Genomic DNA, 7,329 nt, shown 5'->3' with positions numbered 1-7,329 from the left:
AGTCTTTCTTCAGGTGTCCTTTCTTCTTGCATTTCCAGCACACTATCCCCGATCTGAACTTGGATCTGTCTTTTCTTGACTTACTGCGATATCCAGGGCTCTTTCCTCTTTCCATTTTTCTTCTCCTAGTCTTTGCAGTCAAAGCATTACTTGATGTGTCACCGAAGCTTTTCCGTCGTATTTCCTCGCTAAGGATTGCACCGACAACATCATCAAATTTTAAAGTACTAGATCCAGAGATAGAGTTACTAATGGCCATAACTAAACCATTCCAACTTTCTGGAAATGAGCATAGAAATAACAGAGCCCTAACTTTATCATCAAAAGTTACCCCTACAGAACTTAACTGACTTGTAACTGTACTAAAATCATTTAAATGGTCTTAAACCCTCTATTGTTGTTTCCTTTGAAATATTAAACACTACCGACGCCGCTAGGCACAACCATATTGTTCCAAGTGACTTTCTATCGAGGATATTCCATTCTATGTCTGTCATACTCGTCGGCTTTGTCAGGCGGATAAGTCGTTATTGCGGACAAGACCGACCTCCCTAGTATCTAAAGATATCTAGCGACAAACAAACCAATCAACTTCTATATTTCTCTAAATATGCAATTTATAAATAAAGGCAAACAAGTGTTTTAGGCCTACCTTGGGTCCAATGCAAGTTTGTGGAAGCCTCGCTCCGTTGATCCAAATGAGCTCCCTTGTAGAGAATCTGCAAACACAAACAAGCACACAAATTAAATAGCACCTGAAAAGCCAATATAATAAAGCATACTTATCATGATGATCAAGGAATTCATGAAACAAATCACATAATACAATTTGTTGAGAAAAATGAATCTGATTGTATTAACTTAAATCAAAGAAGAACTTTACAACCTTGTGCCTTGATGTTGTACAAGCTCCTCCCAGGGTCCAGCAAGAAGTCTCCTCTACTTTAACAAGTTTCACTCTCTTCCCAATGAAGCCAAAAGGTATGTGATCTCTCCTCTCAAGCTTAACTAGGAAGTCTCAATTCCAACAGCATTTACCCTAAAAAATGTTCAGCTCTTCTAACCTCCCTAGCAACCAGCCCAATGCCTTAATTTATAGTGCAATGGAGGGAAGTTACTAGGTCCACCTTCAAAAGGATAAAGCCCTCCTTCAAAGGGATAAGCTCCTCTCATCAAGGGATTAGCTCTTTCACTTTTTGGATGCATGAACCACCTAGGAGAGAACCATCCACGTCAAGATTCCTCCTAGAATCATCTAGAATTAACCCAAAGTGAGTTTTTAAGAATAAACTTGCGCCTTTTTGACTTTCACAGGGGTCCGCACCCACTCCTTTAGAGACAGAGCGGGCCGTAACATGACCAAGGGGTGCGAGACCGCAGGCAATAGTGAGAGAAAGTGCGAAACCAGACCTTTATTGATTTTAAGGTCTTTCTCTCATTTTCAAAGCTTGACATGAAGAGCTGAGGTTTGAGACTTGCTTAGGAGGACAGTATGAACAATGATAGACCCATACTGACTGCAAATAGTCATGGTGACAATATTTTGTGTAACAGATTGCCCCCTAAAGTGCGAAGTTTGTAGTAGATGAGGATTTCATTTATCATCTAAGAAGAGTGAAGTACTTTATCATTTCGAGGATCATCTTGTGGAGAGCCCAGTTGGAACCTGTAAAAACATTCAATGAAAAATATACATATGAGATCATATCATCGCTGAGGTAGGCATTCCCATACTCAGATCAAAACTGACTAGAAAACTAACTACTGCTCTGATATAGGAATGATCTTGTAATACATCACAAGTATAGACACATGTAGACACAGTATGGACGCGACCATCTGTTTATGAATAGTCCACTGTATAATGAATACAAAATTCCTCGCAGCCTGGATGGTGGAAACTAGATCCAGGGTCTTGATTTCTACTTCCCGAAATAGTACGATTCTAACCATGTGAATGAATGTGTCGAAGTCGAACATGGCAGAAACCACTTGATTACCAGTCAATGATGTAAACTGTTAACAAGTGTGAGAGAAACCACCAGTAATTTCAATGGCTCTCAAAGTACTCAGTACAATCCATGAGATGTGAATAGATGTGTTCATGTCGAACATGTCACGGAATCCTTTGATCGAAGGTCAATGATGCAACCTATCGTCAAAGGCGAGAAACCTGCCATTGAGGCATGCAGATCCCAAGGTACTGACGATGTCTAGATCATCTTTCTAGATAATGAGCTTAAGTCGATAGAAAGCGATCCATCGTAGGCAAGCCCACAACATGAAATCATAGATCAAGTTTGAAGAAATTTAGTTGCAAGGACTGACTCAGGGATGGTCAAGATGGATGACAGATATTTTGCAGATGAATGGCTTATTTGCACTGACCTCTTGAACACATAACGACACAGCAGATGGTTTGGTGACAATTGACCCAAAGTTAATACCCAAAAACCGGGTGAAGACTTTCAATATGGTTTGATCAACTGTCAGGCAAATGATTTCCCAACCCAGGTGAACCAAAGTGTCATGTTCAAGAGTGGTTACAAAGTATGACAAACAGGCTCATTTTCCTCTCTTTTCCCCCACCATTTCCGGCAAGTACCTCTTTATTTTTGACAAGCTTGAGGAGGATAACATTTGCTTGATTATAAGCTCATCCTTCGGATGAGTCCAACTTAGTTTAAATTCGAACCCTAAGAAGGAGTGGTTCGTTCCTGTTTGTAATTGAACAGGTCCTTTACTGTTAAATTTTAACGAGTCCAGTATAGGAGAAACTCGGTGTTTTTCAATTTTAGAGAGTCTGAAAAAACTTAAGAAGACTCCATGGTTGTCCTTTTTCATAAATTTGTGTCTCCCAAGCCCGAAAAAGTATAAAATAATACTTGAGAGAACCGCTTGATCATTACGACCAAGGAGTAATTTTCATAATTAGTGCCTCTGATCTGAAAAAGTAAAAAAACAATCAATGACACGTCGTTTTATAACCAATATCGAATTTGAAACGACAAAAATCCAGCAATCTTTTCATGTTTTTACGATCAAAAAAGGGTTGTAAGTGGACCGTCTTTTTAGTTCCGTTTTAACGAGCTTAAAAAGAAAAACTCGGCAATCTTTTCATGTTTTAGGAGTCAGAAAAGAGCTTAAAGGTGACTCTAATGTTTTTTGTCGAAAATGACCGATTTTGCCTAAAAAATTCGTTATCTTGCACAAAAACTCAAACATTACTCATACCTGTTTAAAATAGATAAAAATGTTGCAAAAGTTACCTCTTTAAAGTGAAAAATAAACAAATTAAAAACTCATTTATTCAAAAAAGCTTATAAAAAGGGCTTTTGTAAATTCATTTTTACCGTTTGACTTCAGAGTGAGAAAAGAGAGCTTTTGGTCAGAAACTTCCCGTGAAGATTGCAGAAAATCCGTCTATTGGAATCGAACGTCGTCTCCTCCAGGTAATATACATCATCCTACTCTTTCATTTCATCCGTTTCAAATTTGTTTTTAGGCTTTGATTTCGTTTTTAAGGAATTTTTAGGTTAAAAACCCGTGCGCGGGTGTCTGCAGGCGTAGCATAGGTAACCTGCGGACCCCGACTTTTTCGTAAAAGGAAAAAAGTCAGGGGTCCGCACGTGCCGTGAAGGCAAAGTGCGGACCCACGCACTATCTCTAATAGAGAGGGTGCGGTCCCCGTAGCAAAGGTTTTTAAACCTAAATTTCTCAAATTTCACCCAAAAATTTTGATTTTAGATATTCTAATTCACCTTTTTATTGAATGTAGGGCATACATCATGCTTGATTGGCGAGAACGGGAGCACAAGGATGTAGATCTCGCCGCGATAAATCATCAACCTTCGATTGATGCATTGAAGGCATGCGGTTTATACAAATTCTGGGCCATACCTGGCATGAGGGCCCAGGTGGACTTTTTGCAGTGGCTGGTAGATAGGTGGAGCATACAGGACCAGTGTTTCTTCATTGGTGGTCACCAGCTCGAAATGGAGCCGACAGACATTTACTTTTTGACTAGTTTTCCTAAGAGAGGTGAACATTTGACTCTATTCGGGACTAGGCCAGGTGGCCAGTCTGTCGATAGCCTCCGACTAGAGTTCTGTAATGACCAAACTAGAGACAAAGGGATAGATATCAAAACCATATCCCTTCCTGAGCTGAAAGTGATTGCGTTTACTATTACCAGGCTCTGCGGGAGCGCAACATTACATATAGCCACTGGATCCCAAATGCGGATGGCAGTAGACTGCTTTCGAGGCACCATCTTCAACTGGTGCGATGTTGTGTTGGATAATATAAAAGGCCAACTGACTAGAGCAAAGAACGGACAACTGAAGACCTTTGGATATGGTGCTTTAGTTGTGAGCTTTGGTCTGGAGAGGGTTCCAATGTTGGTCCCGCAGCATCTTACTGTTGGAGTTGGGCTTCCTCGAGAGCCCTAACTGATGCGATGGGTTGCAGTTATGGCCCGTCATCCTAAGGAGGGGACAGAAGTCATTCGATTCACTCCTGAGTATTTTCATGGGTTGGAGAACCCAATTTTTGCTATTCAGGACTTTCTTTATGCTGGGGTAGATTATCGTGGTGACCCAGACATGGCTCTTCCACTAGGAAAGCAATGGGATGACTCAGGTAAAATCATTTTCAACATTTTCTAATTTAATTTTTTTTTGTTTTTATTTCGTCCCAAATTGATAGTAAAAGTTTCAAATGCAGATGTAGGTCCACGGCGACCAGCCACTCTCTGGCCCTATGAGAGGAAACAACCAGCTGCAGCAGCACCAGCCCCATAGGACGAATCCACAGAGACCTTGGCCGAATTGGAGAGCCATCTAGAGTGTTTTACAGTAGACATTCCGGAGACCAGCATAGATGACATTCCTTTTAGGCTACAGCACTATGTGATTGGGGTCCCAGGACCTTTCAGGAGGTTCCTTTGTAAGGTGGCCCATACAGTGGTTTCTTATCGTGATCATCACCAGTGATAGGATGATCGTCTGTTGTAGACACATATGACAATTTTTGCTTTTTGTACTATCATTTTTGCCGATCATAAGGTGTTTTTCAACCTATGATCGAAGACGATGTATATTTGACACACTCCTATGTTATACTATATCACTATTACCGGCTTATCTTGTAAAACATGTTATGGAATGTTTTTAAATTTACTTGTATGATTATTGCAAATGTCTACTTAACATTCGAGAAGCAATTGCATCTGCTAATGTATTTAAATATCTTGGAATATGCTGATATTCAATATAGTCAAATTCACGTTCCGAGAGACGAACTCTCAAAAATAATCTCAATAACACTGGATTTCTAATGGCATATACTCTATTAAGCTGTAATACAACGAGTTCAAAATCTAACCTCACTATCAAACTCCGAATCCCAAATGAGATAGATTCAGATAATAACTCAATCACTGCACTATACTCGGCAATGTTGTTTGTTGTTTGACCGAGGCTTACCCCATGCATAGATACCAACTCGTCAGAGGGTGAATAGATAACCCAAGCTGCGGAAGAAATGTTCCGTGTATTACGACAAGCACCATCAGCAAAACCAATGTATGTTTGGAGAGGCATCGACATCTGCAATATCAAGAGTAAAAAAAAGATAAGCAAGAATAATGACAAAAAACACTCTCTAAGCTAAGAACACTTTTTTAATCTAAAACACACCAGCTAGAAAGAAAACTAACCTAACTAAAAATCTCCACACCCATATTTAAGCATAATATCTCTTCAGGTAAAGACCATTTCTAGGTTTACCCAAAGAGACCCCGTCAAAGTCTACCAATTCATAGGCCCCTTTTGCCAGCTTTCGCTTATCAACATAAGGACCATGCCACATGGGTACGAATTTTCCAGCGCCTAATTTATCATTTGCTTGATCGTACAATAAGACTAGGTCTCCTTCTGAAAAATTTCGAGGGGTAACATTTCGATCATACTGAACTTTAATACGTTTGGCATGAGTTTCGATTGCTAATGCAGCATCACGTCGATTCTCATCTAGCTGAGCCAAGTATAACAGACGTTTTTCCTCTTTAGAAGTGGCTGGAAGTAATTCGATGGCCATTTGCAATGACGGGATTTCGCATTCAATGGGTAACACAGCTTCCAGACCATAAACTAGTTGGAAAGGAGTGAAACCGATTGACGTTTTTACTGAGGTTCGATACGCCCAAAGCGCTGAAAATAACATGTTATGCCAATTCGACCTATGAATCCCAATGATTCGTCGGATCATGATGACTATAACTTTGTTGATGGCTTCAACCAGACCATTAGCCTATGGATAATATGGAGTTGAACTGTCATGACGCAAGCCAAGTTGGTCTGTAAGTTCAGTCATCATAATGTTTCGAAAATGACGCCCATGATCAGTGATAATCGCTTGTGGAACACCAAAATTAGCAATTATATGATTGAACATGAAAATCGCAACAGTTTTGTCGTCTGCCTCAAATGTAGGCATCGCCTCGGCCCACTTGGTAAAATAATCTACCGCACGGATGATATACGCATGCCCCCCGGCCGAGTGAGGGTTACATGTAATAAAATCGATACCCCATTTCGCGAAAGGACCGACAGCAATTATAGGGTGGAGAGGAGAAGGTGGAGTGCGCATCTTTCGATAAAAAATTTGGCAGTTGTGGAATTTTCGGACCGCGTTAATACAATCTTTAAACAAAGACGACTAGAAATAGCCAGCGCGCAATATCTTTTGGGCTGTGGCAAACCCAGACATATGACCACCACACGCTCCAGAGTGACAGTCATTTAGAACCCTTTCAGCTTCCTCATGAGTTAAACAATGTTGAAAACTAGAGTCCGCCCCACGACGATAAAGTGTATCTCCAATAATTTTGAATTGTTGGGACTGGAATAGTATTTTCCGACGTTCTGATCTTGAAATTTCTAGCCGAAAGGATTGGGTCTGGAGATAAACTATGATATCCCCATACCATGGATCTAAAGTGTTGATTAGAAACAAGGATTCGTCTGCAATGGGCTCCTCCGCCACAGTTTCCGTGTCAGCACGCGGGAAGTCACACATCAACTCCGCAAAAACTAAAGATTTCTTTGACTTAGACTTTTCAAATTCTAAGTCAAACTCCTGCAGGATCACAATCCATTTGGAGTACTTGCCCCCTAGCAATTGTTTGGTAAAAATATAGATCATAGGGTTGCAATCAGAAATTACTGTAGTTTTGCGTAGTAAAATGTAATGACGAAAACGTTGGACAACTTGAACAGCTGCCAATGCCAATTTCTCCACATGTGAGTATTTTAGCTCAGTTGGATT

This window comes from Pinus tabuliformis, chromosome 7 (assembly GCF_031772625.1).
Source record: "Pinus tabuliformis cultivar Carrire ecotype Pingquan chromosome 7, CPIR1, whole genome shotgun sequence".
NCBI lineage: Eukaryota > Viridiplantae > Streptophyta > Pinopsida > Pinales > Pinaceae > Pinus > Pinus tabuliformis.
The sequence above is the reverse complement of the archived record's forward strand: the minus strand, read 5'-3'. Positions refer to the sequence as shown.